At 41.3% G+C, this 18,967-nt stretch overlaps 1 protein-coding gene across 2 annotated transcripts in view; it reads right to left on the bottom strand.

Annotated features, from left to right (window-relative positions):
• Nucleotides 1–18,967, bottom strand: part of tafa5a (TAFA chemokine like family member 5a) — a 160,850-nt gene that overhangs the window by 113,431 nt on the left and 28,452 nt on the right. The gene's annotated exons all lie outside the window — the stretch shown is intronic.

Here is an 18,967-nt window from a genome sequence, read left to right as displayed (position 1 = left end):
TTGCTTTGTCCTCTGTACAGGTCACTGGCTGTATGCCAAACAGAGCCCATGCCAATAAAAGCCATGAGTAATGGGCTAAAACTTCTACATTCGCTGTGTTTCCCATTATTTCCCATGGCCAATAAATCTGAAGAAGGGCTTAATCAGAGGGAAAAGCTGGAACATACGGCCCATGCCCAGTAGGGTGTTCAACACAAGGATTCTTACAGTTTAATCAGAGATAAAAGTTGAGGTGGCAGCCACCAATAAGGCTTTGCTTGTGACCCACTTTGTCTTCTGACAGGTGGAGCCATTATTGTTTCGGGAGATGAACACACTGCTGCTGTCATGCAACAAAGCTGCCTCTGGGCCTCTGAGATCAGGTCAAGTCTTAATAGAGTCCCCGAAGAACCTAATAGACAGGTAATTGAATAAATGTTGTAAAATTCATGAATTGCTCAGTGAAAAACCAAAGTTTCAAGGCAGAATAGGGCAGTCTAATATGTCTGTCAGCATTTTAAACAGCATGCCAACCAAAAGTGACAGAGCCAAAAAAGATTCTTGCTGAAAAGAGGATATCTTTCTACACAGTCACTAGGATGGTTATCATTATTAATCACAATTACATAGTTATGCTGTAACACCTTATTCATAGCATGGCACATCAATCCCACTTGGACACTTACACTACAAAGGAACATAATTTGTTAGCTGTGGTTAACAGGGTAAAACTGTAGATATACAGTATGAAAAGCCTTCATTTTAAAAAGCTGGCACAAACCATTCCTCCAACTCTGGAGAGACCTAAACAAAAGCTTTCTAGCTTGGATACAGGAAGGGAAAATACACTATTGGCAAACAAAATGTTAGCTTTTCAGACTAGCTTCTGCTAATTTGCTAACCAACTTTTTAAGAGGATTAGTTTTTAAAATTAGCCCATTATATTTTCCATTGGAATCAAAACAAAGGTCAAATACTAAATGGTTTGTGAATCAGCATGAAAATATTTGATTTAAAGAAAATAGCCAGGGAGAGTAATATTAGCATTAGCAAAGGTTATTTCGGATTGTGTTTCCAGCTAGTATTTAGTGTTTGCCTTTAACGTTGGGTTGCTGTACTCAAACCATTGGACCAGGAGTATTTTTTGATTTATGCTATCAAATCATTTACCATGGTTGAATCAGTTGACAGAATAATTTGAATCAATGTTTAGTTTTATAAATGCTTGTATTCTGTAAACACCGGTGTCTGCGTCATCTGCACGCGGCTTGTAACAAAACCCCATTAATAGAAAGAATTTCTTGGACAGTCTCTTAGACCCATCAAAGTGCAATTAAGACCTCTAAAGTAAGTGCATGTTCCATAGAAGGGGTGACCTTTTGCGTGTCGAGGAACTGTTATATTTCCAGTCAGGTTGACTTCTTTGTGACGTCATCAGTGTACATAAAAACCTTGGGACGTGGTTGTTCAGGGGATCCAGCGCTTAGAGGCTTGTGCTGCTCATCTTCCCCATATGTACATATGTATAATAAAATCACCTATTCTGACACCTACTGAGACCATGCAGCCGTTTGTCTTCTCCTCAAATTCGAACCATGACACTATCCATCTATCTATCGATGAAAATTCTGCTCTTGGCCAACATATTAAACCATAAAAACTGTACTTCATGGATCATCCAGTGTGTGAGAATGTGCGATTAATTGATTGATTGATTGATTGATTGGAACACATTTCTCCATGGACATGAGTGTGAATGGATGAACGAGGCTTGAAGTGTAAAAAAGTTGGAGTGGTCATCAAGACTAGAAAAGCACCATATAAATTCCTGCTCGAGATGGACTGGAGAGCTCCTCACATGTTTTGGAATCAGATACAGCTTTTCCAAAGAAACAAAAATCACCCTATAATGACAAAGCACTTTTAAGATTTTGTTCAAATAAAAACAGAAAAGCCGCTACATGTTTCACTTTGCTTACTGTCAGTCACAATGACACTTGGGGAAAGAATCCAAGCATCTATCAAGAAGTTGCCTGTGAAAAGACCCCACCTTAGATATCTGTCCTGTTTTTGTCTTAATATTTGTGAAGCATTCGTTAGGGAGATGTCAATTAATTTTCCACACCATGAAGTTTGTGTGTTTTTAGTAAATATGTCTAATTTCACTCATTATGCAACTCATGAGGATATCCAACGGTAGAAACATCTGAGGTATAAAAAAATACTTTAATTACGTTTCCTTTTCTAATTCACTTCTGTTCTTGGAGAACATGATATCCTTGCTGAGCCCAATAAAAAAAAAACCTCTTTTAGTGGTTTACAGAGCATGCACATTTTTTTGGAGTGTTCTGTCAAGGTTTTCTGCCTACTTTCCATTGCAGTCAATAATTGAGTAACCTGACAGGAGTATTTTATTCAGCTGCACATTTTTTAGTCATTGCATGTATTGCTTCTCTTAGAATTTCATCTCTTTAGGAGCTTTTACGAAGACAGTATGCAAGGAAAATGAGCCACGTTCGACCCACATAGAAATCATTATATGTTGTAATGTGATACAGGAAATGGCATATTGACGGTTTAATCTAAACATCTTAAACGTTTAACATGATTTTAATTAGAAACGATGTCACCCACACAACTAAGTTTTAACAGTATTCATGATTAAAACTCACGCACAACATATTTAATTAAGTTGTGTTACCGGAAGCCTGACATAGTGATGGACTCATTCTCTTGAGGCCTCTGCTAAGCTTCTTACATTTCCTGTAATGAGATGAGAAAAACAAGCAACGAAAAGGTATCTCTATTGTCACCTCCTCCCAGTTGTTCCCGGTCAGATCCAGGTGTAATTCTGGTTCATCCAGCTGTGTGTGTCAGACACTAAAACACATGAAAGCCTGTTTTTCCAATAGTAAAATTTGCATAGTCATTACCACAGTAAGGGTGTTAAATAGATACATGAGTTGATTCAATTCAATGTTTTTTTATAGCCCCAAATCACAACAACAGTCGCCTCACAGCGCTTTATGTTATAAGGTAAAGACCCTACAATAATACAGAGAAAACCACAAAAATCAAACAAACGAGTGTGAGCAAGCACTTGGTGACAGTGGGAAGGAAAAACACCTTTTAACAAGAAGAGACCTACAGCAGAAGCAGGCACAAGGAGGGGCAGCCATAAATTAAAACTGAAGTTGATTCAGTCCAGTAAACCGAACTCCAGTTATAAAATGGCACTTTCTTGAACACTCTAGAAGAAAAGGTAAATCATGCTTAATATTTGGGGTAATATAGTAATATTTATGTTGTGTATAAACTCCTGCAAGTGCTAATGGTGCTTTCTTTTAGCTTACAATGCTTCCTTAATGCAATTATGTAACATTGTGTTCAATAAACTGAATGACAGCGCAGACTGAAGCGCTCTAACAACAGCAACAACAAAACCATCTTTGGTTTACAGTTTAGTTACTGCCCAGTTATCTCGAAATTAAATGGCAAATGAAAGCAACAGCTTTGATAATTAAATATTTAACACAAAAGTATCAACAGCACCAAACACAAGTGTATCTAGCAAGTGCTTTAATTGTCCACAGGGAGAGTTGTTGGTAATGATACCCAGGAGACAGATTAAAAACCAAATGTGCCTGTGTCACCATTAACGGTTATTAGGATCAGGTATTCCACCTGTTTTGTTTTGGATCTATTTTAGAAGGGTTTCCATTGTGCACAAACAATGTAGGTAACCTGGTCTTACACAAATAACAGACACATAAAAAAGACAAATAAAATCAGGATAAACATGAGTGACAACTCCGTGACTTCTGTTTCTAATACAGTACTTGCTTTTTTTTTTAATGGATGTGTAAAGATCATTAGGATTGCCTTTAAAAATTGAAATCTTCATAAAACTAAGCTCTATTTGCACTGAATAATTATTAGTTAGGAAACTGTAGCAAGTCTCAGTGGTCATCACCTTTGTCAAATTTAAAAGTAGTCCCATGCAAAGCAGCATGTCTGCAGTTTGAGGTTGTTGGCAAGGTTTTTTTTTTTGGTTTTATTCTGGTTGTCTTCCAAATTATGGAGGTTATAAGTGATTAAAACTGAAATTCTAAGTGAAAGTTTGGAAAGCATTGGGTAAGCTAATGTCAACATACACAACACGGAGACCCACTGCATGATGAGCAAGTTCAGCTCCACCAGAAAGCCCACATGATAAAGAACATTTTGTTTTCTTTCTGCAGACTTAACAGATATTTCAAAGCAATCTATTTTTTAATTATTAGTGACCTCTGACATCTGTCATCATATTAGTAATTAAAAAAAAACAGTTTAAGCTGCATAGTCTCGTTTCTTTTAATCAAATTCACACATGAAAGCTTGAACGTGTTTGGAAATCAGACTCTTAAACAGCACAGCACAAGTGGCACTACACAATATATAGCAGTTTCCAATATATAAATAAAATTGACAGCATTATTAACTGTCTTAATCTGTTTCAGTTTTTAGCCAAAAAAGTGCCATCACTGCTAAACTGTTGTAATTACCGAGTCCAGGAACGGCAGCTCACATCAGTGTCAACACAAATATCTCTCTGGGGCGGACTTCAGTTCACTTTCAACATGAGCACTTTCGGAGGATAGCTGACTTCATCATTTAAATATTGATCAACTTTTGTAATGAGGATGTCATATTCAATCTGTTACCGTGTAATTAAAAATCAATATTCTATCAACTTTAAATGAACCGCTCTTTCTGTGTTATTCTCGATTGACTGAAAGAAAGTTAATTGACTTGAGTCTCAATTTTCACATCAATCTTCCACGTGGCGAACATCGTCGCTGGTTTTAAATGTGGTCAAAATATCCTGTTGGTGCATTTCGGAACACATCACTGAGTCTCTGGCGGGGAGGCAGAGAATAATGGATGAGCTCTCAGCATACAACAGCCCATTCACCTTATCCATAGGCAAAATTAAAATCCTCCTGCAATATGTGACTTATTCTGTATACATATCAGTCCAGTAAATTTTGTAGTAACTACACTGATTTTGCATTGTAAAATTACGTCAAATCTGTTTTTTATGTGTTTTGGATCATTACTGGATTCTTATATAGTATTTCAATGCGTCTAAAGTACATTGTGAATAAATGATGCACAGCTGGCTGCTACAGGATGAAAAGCAATACAACGGAAATTGAAAAGCAGCAATAGCATTAAAGCAGGGGAGGCTGTGGCCTCTCTGGCCAGAACAAAATTCAATTGTGAAAATAGAGTAGATAATGATAATATTTGGTAGCAGCATTGTCTGGCACGAGTGAAAAAAAAAAAAGAAAGAAAAACAAAGCGCTCCGCTCACTAGATTGCTGTAACCTTGAATATCACCCTGGGAGGCCTGAATTCATCTGTGAGTTTAAAAAAAAGAAAGGCATTTGAAAAGAAATGTGATTATTAGATGACGGCACGCAGAGAGAAAGAAACTGAAAAGAGAGGGAGGCAGAATGGAGCAAGATGTCCACAGAAAAGAGGGGAAAAAAAGGGTCAGACATTAAAAAAAAAAAAAAGTCTACCGGGGCACGAGGAAGAGAGCGAGTAAAGCATATGGAGTGACATGAAGGGTGAGATGATTCACAGTTTTGCAGCGACACTTCAGTAGAAAGCCAGACACTAACACAGTCTGCCTGTCACCACAGGCTGCTGATGGACACACAATATTGGATTCATACACCGGCTCTTCACTCAGATGCAGTTCCTCACTGTAGACACCTAGCCTTCAATTAAACAGTCAAGAGACCTGTTCAGAGGTCTTGTCACAGAAATTAATATGCTTGTCTGTGGTTTCAGAATAGCAAAGGGTACATAAAAAGATTTAGCATCTGAAATACTAAACTTAACCTCCACAAAATGAATAGCTAATGCATTCTTGCTCGAGTAGAGCCCGACCAATACCTCGACAGGGCAATATATGAGCCGATAATGGCTGTTTGTTGATATATCTGTATTTACATTTATAAAGGCTGATAACTCGAAATGTAAAAAATAAAGAACGCATGGGAGAAACACCCTTCAGCCAAGTTACGAGTGTTGATGTTGCATATTTGAGTCCACCAGAGAGCACTGTGCAACTGCCCTGTTGGCAAAATATGTGCTTGGAGCACCACAAGCACAACAGGCAGCTGATCTTGTTGTAACAGTAAAACAAGAACATTTTTGAAATGCATTGTCATACTGTATTGTCTTGGTAAGGCTTCAATATATGAAAAAAAAAAAGAAATCAGGAAAGGAAATCTGTTACTTATACTTCAAAAAACATATCAGTTGGGATCTATACTCAATTGTAACTAAAAAGACTATGAAAATACCCCCAGAGGTTTTGTGACGATCCCCAAACTCCCCCCACTTACTTATAAAAGACTCACTCTCTTTCTTAACCCAATCACATTATCAATGGCATGTTACCAACAACATCCTTGACCTGTTTCCAATTGAGTTGTAAGATGTGAGCCTGTATTTTTCAATTCTAAAAATCTTGGTTGAATCACAGTGTTTTTGTGAAGCATGCATTAGAAATGATCAGAATAACCAAGCCTATACAGAAGTTGTTCTAGGCAACGCAAGACGTTGAAAGAAGCTGGTATGGTCCTTCAAAAAGAGGCCTTAGACTGGCAGACAAATATTTTGAATACTTCATTGACAGGATAGTCTTAGAAGACTGTAACAGAAAGGAAAAAAGACTGACAGCATATAGTGAGAAAAAAGGGAAATACAAAGGCAACAAGACAGAAAGCTATGAGAGAAAGGAGGCAGAAACATGTTGACAGACACAAAGAAACAAAAGCAGATAAAGTAAGCAAAAATGAGGAAGATGACAAACACTGTAAAGACAGAGCCCGTCCTCTGGCCTCTTCAGGGCTCAAACTCCCTCTGACAGCTTTAAAAAGACAGGGGATCAACACTGATTCCAACCGGGCTTTGTCTCTTTACCCCATGAAAATATGGCCTGGAATCCCATTATCCCCGGCTATAGAGATGTAAGAGCTCCATCTTCATCTCTTATTCCACAGCGCAGAGGGTATGGCACCACCTGCATTGTATATTGAAGCTGTAGCCTTAAAAAATGCTCTCACCCATTCTCGTAGACTCAAGAGGCTTTTTAGTTGAAGGGCAAATAGAAGCAGAGCAGAGGATGGATGACACTCATTTTGAGCCACAGCCATATTCACAGTGTTCCGTAACTTTGGCATACCAGTGAACACCGTAAACTCAATTTTCACGGGAGTAACGTACAAGAGTTGAGCACTCACACACACACACACGCATATTTAGTCCCACGTGTTTTATGTCGCTTTTACACACAAACACAGAGATCACTTTGAGAATTGAGCCGGTGACAGGAGCTAGATTTGATTTTATCCCCTCTCTGCCTTCTCGGCTCTCCTTAGGGTTGTCGCACAAACAATCTCCCAGCAGCAGAAGTAGATATGAGATTAGTTTTGTGGGGTGTTGGCAAGTGCCACATGTTGGCTCTGCAACCTGTGTCTCTCTCTCTCTCTCTCTCATGCTTGTGTGTGTGTTTGTTGTGTGCGTATGTGTGTGAGGGAAAGTGTGAAGGCAAGACAGGAGTGAGTGATCACACATACACACACATGAATTTATAGATCAGTGATCCCGCCCAGATGTACAGCATCGCACAAGGTTGCATCCAGTCGTGAGTCAAAGGCAGCTACTAACATATTCATCAGCACATCTCTCCTACACAGACCCACATATACATACAGCATTTATGGACGCGCACACACATACACACACGCTCACTGATAATCATCTTCCTGTGTCGCTGCCAAGGGCACGGATGTCTGTTCTTGCTTTCATTGCAGGGACTGATCCATGAAGGAGTCAAGGTGGAGTCAAATGTTTCCTTTGATATGGCACACACACACACAAACACAGACACACCTATCGGTGCATGAAGGTGCTAGTTTTACATGAACAACGGGGAGTGGTGAGAGCGTCATACTGTTGGTGTGGCTAAGATCTGCTGGGTGATTAAAAAAAGAAGAGGGTTGTTAATTGAACATGTACAAGTGGTGAACAGAGAGAGAGAAAGAGACTGATTAACCAAAAGAGAGGACGGCGGACTGCTTAGGAAGAGAAGGAGGGGAAAGGGAGCGTATGTCATGGAAGCTTACTCAAGAAGAGCGCTATCAAGCAAAGCCTCGACTCTGATCACTCATGTGTTTGCATCTAAAGTAGGCCCAAAATGCTTAGAGGCAAATGGCAATGTTTCACAGCAGCACTGGGCATTTACATATTTATCCACCAACAATATTCTGCCCACAAATGCACTTTTTTTTTTCTTTTCTTTCTTTTTATTATTTTTTTTTTTTACCCACGTTTGCTTTATTTATTGATTGATTTAAGCTTGGTAAGCATTTAAAAAATGTATAAAATGAGCTGAGACCTGAATTTCTCTCCATCTGGAGGGAATTTACATTCCAACCACCTCACACCCTACACATAACTCCTTCCTGTATCTCAGCAAATCCTGCACACTCACAGAAACACTATGGGATGCTCCAAACTAAAATAAATAAATAAAAAAAAATCAGTCCACATGCACACAAATAAGCCTGCACACCTTAAAATCCCCAACACATCCATCTTACACACACACACATTCAGTCAGTGGACTGCTTGGCTGGTGCTGGGCAGTGCTGGGAGAAGGAGGTGGAAAAGGAGGAGGAGGCTCCATCTGTGCAGGAAAGTTGGGTGCCTGGCAGCCTCCTCTGGCCGCTCAGCCATCCATCCGTCCCATCCATCCCTCCTTGCCTCAACCCGACCACTAACCCCCCTACCCCCACCCCCCCACATTTGCTCCTACTCTCCTCCCCCCCTCTATCTTCTCCCCTGAACCACAAACATTTCCATCCTGCTTCCTTTCATGTGAAGAGCGGAAGTGTGGCTGGCATCCACTGCTGTTGTTTGATACAGTGGCCGCATGATGTCTGACTGCCTGCTTGGCTGCCACACACACACACACACACACACACACACACACACACGGGCAGCTTGCACTGGCTTCATGTGCTACCGTGGAACAAGCAGAAAACTGCTTTTGTGGACAGGAAGACACTGACTGGTCTAATGTCAAACACTAAAAATCAGTGTTTGAGAAAAAGGGTTTGGCAAGTATGTAACCCAGCCATTCAAAGTTACAGAATACACAGCAACTGACATCTAGAAACCAGTTTATTTTCGAAAACATGAATCATAATGAATCCTGATTGATGCAGGGATCTACTGACTTTTGGTCTGGCATGAAATATTCACATATCACATACAATAATAACAAATGTAGAGCTGCAAGACAGTTTCAGAAGGGCTTCAAGCCCTACTTTGTTAGGCTAATAAGAAAAATGTAGCATGTTAACAGTGTCTGTGTTGCACTGTGTATTGCTTACAAAATATGCACACAAACTGTGATATTTGCCATATGTTAATTACCACATGTAAAACATTTTTAACATCTTGTCTTGAATGTTAAAAAAGTATCAGCCTTTATTAAGTGTTTAAGTGGCATAAAGTCACTAACAATGTCAAAGTTTCTATGAAAAAAGGCAATCTACGTTTCCAATTAATGGACTATAGAAATAGTATCATGACATAAATAAGAAAAAAACAAACGTATTCTGAGACTGACAGATCGCAGCATCAGGTATCTGTGACAACAGTAAGAGCTATGAGGTCTGATCTGTTCGGTTCTCAGCTGTGAATATCTAACGGTGGTCAGTTCAGTCGACAGTGATATAAAGTGCCATCAACGGAGCCTCCCCTGTCAGCTTGTCAGGCTCTCTTTCTTTGTTAGATCTAACGTTTGTTGCAAAATTTTCATCGCTCTTATAGTGATGTAAGGAGCTGTTGATTTACCTGACCCTTGTCTGCTCTGGCCTGTGTGCGAGTGAGTAGATGCTGACCTTGTGAAACAGCGAGCAGAGGAGGAGAGGACAGACAGTAGTGTGATTGTAAATGACTTGTAGTATTGTCGAGACTCGATGATGTGAAAGGGAATAGATGCGTGCACATAAATAAATAAATACGATTTTTTTTTAATGGTAAATGTTTGCCTTGTTCCTGGTGTTATTGTCTTCTTAAGTAACAAATATCTCTTAATTTAACTAATGTGTAAAGGCTGATGCCGCCTCACACATGATAGGTTGATTCTCAGTGACAGTGAAAAACAGCCTATTAATTGAAGATGGATGGCAAATTCCTTATTGAGACAACAAAAAGCAGGATCAGCATATCACTAGTTATTTCACCCTGCCTCTATTGACAATAATATAATTTCAAATATATTTTTTCCATGCTTTCAAACTGTACATTTTCTACAGTCGCTTTGTAATGCTTTTTTCTAATCATCATCTGCATTTACTTTTTTAGAAGCAGCCTATATTGAATCGCACGACCTGCTCTACCCTAACTGTCCAAGTACAAAGTGGTGAGAATGGATTTGTTCACAGTTAATATTCTATATTTAGCTATATGAAAATGTATTGCACAATATCTAATGTACTCATCTACTAAGCATGCTGGGGTCACCAGTCTATGAGTACTGCAGTGGAGGAGCTTTACAGGACTGGACTAAGCTCCACAACACTGGAGAATCATACACATGAAAATTATTATGTTGGAGAGTTTTAATACTCCTATTTGATGTATACTATATTGTGTATATTAGTCTGAGTATCGCTGCTGGAAAATTACAGTCCTACCTTAAATGTCAGTGCAACGGCTTCTTGAAGCAAAGGCCTTAAAAGTTTCCTTGGTGCATCGGAAATCAGTAACTGACTGTGTTATTTACAATTCATGCCACAAGCTTGCCTTAATGCCTATCAAGTTCTTCCCCTGGGGAACTGACGAAGGTCCATAATGAAAGTGACTAACCTGTGATTTACCAAGCCCCGGGGTAAACATCTGCTGCCTGTCATCTGGACTGCTTACAAGACGCAACTATTTACATGGGCCTTACTGGTGGAGCGGCATTAAAAAAAGGGGGAAAAAGTGCAAGAATTTGTGATTCCTCAGCAAGTTCTTGCTGCTACCCTGCCAACCTCATCACCACACCCTTATGTGCCTTGGTGGGATGTAAGGAAAGTCAGCAAGGGGGTGGAGGGGTGGGGTTTATTACCCACCGCCCTTCCTCTTTCTGTTCCCTCCATCACATCATGCCTCTCAATCACTTGGCAGGCAGGAGGAGACGGAGGATAAAGACAGGTTGATGAGTTGTACAAGAGGAGAGACAAATACAAATGAAAGAAAATTAAAGAGGGGAACAAACAGGAAATAGTCATGGATAGAAGAGAATGAAATGTGAGGTTGAGCATACAAGGAGATAAAGAAAACATAAGTGGTTCCAGTATACAATTTCTCGAGGAAATGGCACTATTGTAACATGGCCACGGTTAAGAGTGCATTTTTAGAGAGATGAGGAAAAAAGGGCAGATGTTGTTGAGTTTTTGGGGGGAGGGCAGGGGATTTGTGCTGGGTACCAGACCGTGAAAATCAAGGTTCAGCCTACCATCTCCAAACCAGTAATTTCTGCACAAAAGAATGACAGCACCTACAAACCAGATGGCACTTAAACATTTGTGTCTTCCACATTCTCCTTGCATATTTGTGCCCGTTGTTTCTCACTGTTCTCTGCAGACTCCAAATAAACTCATCTACCATGTGAGCCCAGCCTTGCCTTTATACCCCTTGTCACACTCCCTCTTGTCCCTTCACAGCTAATAGTGGAAGATAGAATGAAGGAGGGCTGCCATGAACATATCGATAATAGGCAACTCCTGCAGTATTACCATTGCCTCTGCCAAGCCGCTGGCTAATGGAGCACACAGTCAACAGTAGGAGTAGTGGTGGCTGGGAGGAAGGGAGAGTCGAAGAGACCAATTTTGATGAAGTCCCTTTCAAAGCTCAGCACTGAGTTGAAAGCGTCTCTCTCTTCATTGATTCTCTTTTGATTTCTGCCCTCCCCTACCCCTTTTTCTTTCCGTTTAACTCTCTTGCACTCTTGAATTGTCATTCCCACTAAGTTCTGTCTTTATTTATGTGTCTGTCTTCCCCTCTCTCTTAATCTTTTCAGCCGTCCACAGCGCAATCAATCTCCGTGTCCATTGACGTGTATAACAAACACCTGTCAGCTTGCGGCCAGATAAGCAAAGCAAGACATTTCGAGGAAGTGAGCTAATAGCTGAACCCGAACCACAGGCGTCAGGACATAATCCGCATTGCCATGAGCAAAGTGACATCCACATTTAGTTAGATTAAAGCTAATCAATTAGTACATGCAATCTTCAAAAACATAAATTAAATTAATCCCAATAAATTGAGCTCAAATCCTTAGCTTTCTCCCCTCTAGGCAAAATCCAATAATTATAATTGTCAATTTGCAAATGGAGAGGCCGAGAAGTATTTAAATCATGTAGGAAAAACACTTGACAGAGAGGGCTAATTAATTAAACTATTTCAACAACTTGTTTGCTGGGAGTTTACAGTAGTTATTGTGATAGCTGTTTATATACCGCCGGATGCTAACGTTAGCACGGCTCTCAGCCTCTTGCTCAACACCATTAACAAACAACAGCTTGCCCACCCCGATGGGGTTTTTATTGTCGCCGGCGACTTTAACAAAGCGTGCCTAAACACTGTGCTTCCTAAATTTGTCCAGTTTGTGGACTTTGCTACGAGAGGAGAACACACTTTGGACCATGTCTATTCAAACATCAGGTATGCTTTCAGAGCGACACCCCTCCCCCACCTGGCTGGATCTGACCACCTCTGCATGTCCCTCACCCCCACCTACATCCCCCTGCTGAGAAAAACAAAGCCCCAGACAAAGACAATAAAAACCTGGCCTGAAGGAGCCCTTTCTCAACTGCAGGACTGCTTCTCAACAACTGTATGGGATTTATTCTCCAACCACAACCTCCAGGAGTACACGGACACTGTACTCTCGTACATCAGGAACTGTGTTGACAATGTCACCGTCAACAAAAGGGTCAGGGTGTTTCCAAATCAAAAACCCTGGATGAATAGCGAAGTACAATCCCTCCTAAAAAGCTGCAACACGGCCTTCAAGTCAGGGGACAGGGCTGCGTATAGGGCGGCCAGGGCAGACCTGAGTAGAGGCATCAGGAAAGCTAAGGCTGCCTATAGGAGAAGGATTGAAGATCACTTTGCTGACAACGACCCCAGAAAACTGTGGCAGGGGATCAATCACATTACCAACTACAGAAGCAATAACCAGGCGACATCTAGGACTGATGCCTCGCTGGCTGAGGATCTAAACCGTTTCTTCGCCCGCTTTGAGACGACCAGGCCCCCAGCTGCCACACCACTTCCACCCCCCCCCCAGCACTGGCACACTAACACTCAGGGAGCATCAAGTGAGGTGTGTTCTAAGGTCAGTGAATCCCAGGAAGGCGGCAGGTCCTGATGGAATACATGGAAAGGTTCTCAGAGCACGTGCTGACGAACTGACCGGAGTCTTCACTAAAATCTTCAACCTTTCCTTGTCATCAAACACCATCCCGCCCTGCCTCAAAACCTCCACCATCATCCCCATCACCAAGAAGACAGCTGTGGCCAGCCCAAATGACTACAGGCCTTTTGCACTTACGCCTGTAGTGATGAAGTGCTTTGAGAGACTGGTCTGTCAGCACATCAGGGCCGGTCTGCCTCCCACTCTGGACCCCCACCAATTTGCCTACAGGACAAATCGATCCACCGAGGACGCTATCACCATAGCGCTCCACACTGCGCTGAGTCACCTGGAGCACCGAGGAAGCTATGTGAGAATGCTCTTCCTGGACTTTAGCTCAGCATTCAAACATATCATCCCGGAGATCCTGGTCCAGAAACTGTCTCACCTGGGACTCTCCACCCCCATCTGCCTCTGGATCAAGGACTTCCTGACAAATAGACCACAGTCTGTCAGACTCGGCCCCCACCTGTCCAGCACATCACACTCAGCACCGGGTCTCCGCAAGGATGTGTTTTGAGTCCCCTCCTGTTTACGCTCTACACATCCGACTGCTCCCCTACCCATCTCTCAAACACCATCATAAAGTTCGCGGATGACACCACAGTGGTTGGACTCATCTCAAGGGGGGATGAGTCGGACTACAGAGATGAGGTCAACAGACTGACTGAGTGGTGTTCAGTTAACAACCTCCAACTGAACACCACGAAAACTAAAGAACTTATCTTGGACTTCAGGAAGGGCAGAGCAGACCCGGCCCCACTCTACATCCACGGGAACCGTGTGGAGAGGGTACACTCCATGAGGTTTCTGGGCGTGCACATCTCTGATGACCTCTCCTGGACTGCAAATACCACGGCGGTGGTTAAAAAGGCCCAGCAGCGTCTCCACTTTCTGAGAGTGCTCAGGAGGAACAACCTGGAGGAGAGGCTGCTGGTGACATTTTACAGAGCCACCATAGAGAGCATCCTAACGTACGGCATAACATCATGGTATGCAGGGTGCTCAGCTGCAGACAGGAAAGTACTGCAGAGGGTCATCAACACAGCCCAGAAGATCACTGGCTGCTCTCTGCCCAGCCTGGAGGTCACTGCAAACTCTCGGTACCTCAGCAGAGCTGGCAATATCATCAAGGACTACTCTCACCCCAGCAATCAACTGTTTGAACTATTACCGTCAGGCCGACGGTACAGGTAACATAAAACCAGGACAAACAGATTCAGGGATAGCTTCTTTCCCAGGGCTATCACCGTAGTAAATAAGCACAAAAACAATTGAACCTATTCCATACCATCACGGTCATTATATTATGCTGCTATTCTGTATATATTGTACATACTATTGTTTGAGTACTTACGATTGTTTTTTTGTACTTTTTATATTTTACATTTATATTTATTATTGAAACTTGCACCAAGGGAGTGGCACTCCAATTTCGTTGTACTCTGTACAATGACAATAAAGGCTATTCTATTCTATTCTAACTGTTTAGTTGAAAAGATGGTCTGTGTGTGGCACCTAAAATATGAGACAAGCATGTGAAGATAAAGCCAGTCCATTAGTTATCAGACAATGGCACTTTTTTTTGTAATTTTGTCTCTGTGGATTTTGAATTAGGAATTTAAATATTTGATGAACATTTGTTGCAGTGAATGACTCCCTAAAGTCTAGAACTCGTGGGCATCCCCAAATCCTGCGATTCCTCCTGCTCTGTTAGACTTTCACTGCCACAGCTTTGAGCTGCCTGTGTGTTTGTAGGTCGCTGCTTTCAGTTTTGTCCTCAGTAACTGAAAAGCGGCTCTACTGGGGTGAGATCAGGTGACTGACTTATCCCATTTCTTTGCCTTCAGAAACTCTTGGGTTGCTTTTGCAGTATGCTTTGGGTCACTATTCATTTGCACTGTGAAGTGCGTCTGATCAGTTTTAAAGCATTTGGCTGAATCTGAGCAGAGAGTACAGCCATGTACTCTTCAGAACCCAGTTCCACTCACTGCCTTACATGTCCATGCCATAATATTGTGTTAAGAAATATACTCTAAAACACTTCTTCAGTAAAGACTCAGAGAAGAGAAACACACAGAACTTCTTGCTAGCAAGGGCAGTCTCCAGAACTGAGACTCGTGCTGAGAAACTGCCCCGTTCTTTATTTATACTTCAGTGTGTGTGTGTGTGTGTGTGGGGGGGGGGGGGGGTCCTGCTGATCAAAGGGTCATATAACATGAAAGCACAAAAGGAACATCCTTGGTCAGGAAGAGGGTAGTCTCCCCCTCACCCTAGATGGTTCACCCTAGATAACACAGTGAGGAAGTCCAGCAGTTCATCTAAACAAAAGGCACTTAGACTAAAACAGACATAGCTACGTTAAAACAATAAAACAAGGTACGACCTCTTCCCATGCTCCCAGGATGTGGGGGTGGACGCTAGAACACCTTGAAGTGTTACAGGCCCCCTAGGATGAGACATTCTTTCAATATGCCACCAACTATATACTTCTACACACAAATGATTACATGCAGCATTCTACCATATGCAAACTTATATCATTAAAAGATTATACTGACTACTAAGTATAATTTTCCTATTAACATATTGCATCCACCAAGTCTGACAGGCAATGTGCTTCAGCTCATGAGCCGTTTCCCTCGTTCTCCATACTATTCTATTCCCTTCATTCAGGGACAAGATAATTTTGTCCACAAAGTTTTTTCTCCCCAGAACTGTACAGGTTCTTGTAATCTGGCTTTCCACTTCTTGATTGTACACTCTGACAATCATATGCCTACCTCCTCAAGGCTGGTCTTCACTTGTGAAGATAATGTAAAGGCAGTTTTCATAACTAAGGAAAGTATTCTGTGATCACCCACTATAGCTGTCTTTCACAGTCTTCCTGGCCTTTTGCATTCACTAAGCTGGTCAGCTCATTCCGTCTTTTAAAGAATGGAGCGGATTGTAGATTCAGCCTCTCGGATAGGTTTATATTGATTTTTCAGCTTAACGATATCATCCTTAACTTGCATCGACATCTCTTTGGGTTTCATATTGAGACTTCCACTGAACAGCTACCAAATGCAAGTTCAGCACTTGGAATAAACTCCAGATCTTTTGTTTGCTTAATTTGTCTTGAAATAATGAGGGAACAGGCCGCACTTGGCCAAGAAGCTGCCCGTCATCCAATTACTTTTGAGACATTTGAACTGAAGATGTTAAGGTCTATGAGTTTGACTCTGAGTCCCTTCTGTTTGTCATGTTGAGGTTTTCTGTATTTTTTATAATTGTAGCTAATAGTTACTATCTAACTAATTTTTATTTATGTGTTCCTTTGTTACCTTAGCAAGTATTAATACTATGAAGAGTTCTAGTCATTGATGTTCTGGATATATAGACTCTGCTTGTGTTACAGTTATGTTGACTTCTTGTGTTTCAGATTATGCTACGTCCCTTGTGCTTCCTTGTCAAGCCTACCTCCCTATGTTAGGTATGTCCTTCTTATTTTACCTTTCTTTTAATTTGCTACTCCTTTGTCTCTTGTACTTTGTCTTGTTGTCATTGATTAGTTTCACCCACAGCCCCGACTCACCTCTATTTACCTGCCTCCTGTGCTCATATTTCTTTGTGTCGTGGCCTTAGTGGGTTTTGCTTCATTTTTTGAGATACCAACAACAAAAAGTAATTTTTTTTTGTTTCATTTTTAAGCCTCTCTGTAAGTCCTGCAGGTATTTCCTACATCTTGAAAATACTGTGACAGAAAATGAAGGTTGGACAATCCTAAACAGTTATGGCGAGGCGGAAAGCCTGCATTTCAATCTCACCTCTGATGTAGAAACCACTACAACTGCCACAGGGGACTGTGCAAACACTAATGAACCTCACTGTGTTTGTTAAACCTCCACACCAAATCAAATCTCTAAAAAAATTATATTCTTGCATTACCTTTGTGTGTGTGTGTGTGTGTGTTAGGTGGTTTGTAGTTCAGCAAGTGTAAAGTGAACAGAGATCAGTGTAAATAGTTGCTTGTAGAAAGTAGAAAGTAATGACCTTAACACTAGAGTCCTTGGATCATGTCTTGGAACAGGAAGGGACCACCCCTAAATTATGCATAAACTCGCTGGTTTAAAATTGTTTTTTTTTAATCGACATTATCAGTATTCCTTTTAAAAACAATGGTTATTGGTCACCCCGGCCCAGCAGACGCAAGGTATGATGACAAGAAGAAAATAAGTCAACAATACAATCCACTTTCATTTTTTTGATCACTAACAGCTGCCTATTTACATAACTAGTACAACACAGTTTACTCAATAATTTATTTACTGTTGCTCCTTCCAGATATGTTTTGGTGCAAACCAGTTGCAAAGAAAAGCCATCTGGCTCTTTAGTTGCAGAAATCCAACTTTGTTTACCAGCTGTTTGGTGTCAGGTAGGTACCATACTCTTGGTTTTTAGAGTTTTTTTCACTTAAAGCAGGCTGGATATGTGCAAAGCTGCAAGAGAGAATAGAAACAACTAAAAATTCTACAGCACTCTTAAACTGAGGTGCTAATTATCTGTGTTACTTATCTGTATGTATATATATATATATACAGATATAGCTGTTGTCATAGTGTCTGTTTGACACCCCATTCTAAATCCATTGGGTTTAATAAGATGTCAGCCCACACTTTGCAGCTATAACAGCTTCAAGTCTTCTAGGAAGGCTTTCTTTAAGGTTAGGAGTAGGGATGGGTACCGGTGTCCGGTGCCATGATGGCACCGGTTCTGACATAAACGGTAGTAACCAGACCGAAAAGCAGCGCACATTTCGGTGCTTTATTTCGGTGCTTTTTTTTTTCCTGAGCTGTGATACACTTTAGATTCTAGCCAATCATTTTACGTTTCCGAGGATAGTAGGCGGGGCCAGGTACGTACGTTCAGTTAGAGCAGAGCTACAGATTAAAAATGCCCAAGGCGAAGCGGTCAAAAGTCTGGCTGTACTTCACAGCAAAATATGCAAACTCAGCAGCCTGCAACAAGTGCTTTAAGCTGATACTGTGATACTGTCAAAGGAGGTAACACCAAGAATCCGATTAAACAGCTGGCGACGCATAGCGTTTTTTTTTTTTAAAAGCCCAGAAATGCGCCGTATTTGATAGCTTGCTGCGAGACCTCACACCGAGCACATCTACTGTGGGTGGGTTGCCTGTTATGCAACATCCCCCAAAAACACGAAGAGGAGAGTCCTGGCCCCTAGCCCTGCCAGTGTAGCAGAAATGATGACGGATGATGGTGGCAGCAGCAGCCGTTCTTCTCTGCGTGAGTAGCTAATTTACATTGAGTAGGCTAACCACGTTATTACATTAATGCATGTAAGGTGAACTAGCAAACATCATCATAGCTACATGCGGCTGTCCTCTTGTTTGATGGCAGATACTCCCTTCACCCTGGCTAAAAAGGCTAAAATGACCAAAGAAAAAG

This window comes from Simochromis diagramma, unplaced genomic scaffold, assembly GCF_900408965.1.
Source record: "Simochromis diagramma unplaced genomic scaffold, fSimDia1.1 OVJJ01000816.1, whole genome shotgun sequence".
Lineage (NCBI taxonomy): Eukaryota > Metazoa > Chordata > Actinopteri > Cichliformes > Cichlidae > Simochromis > Simochromis diagramma.
This window is presented reverse-complemented; position numbering and strand designations above follow the sequence as displayed.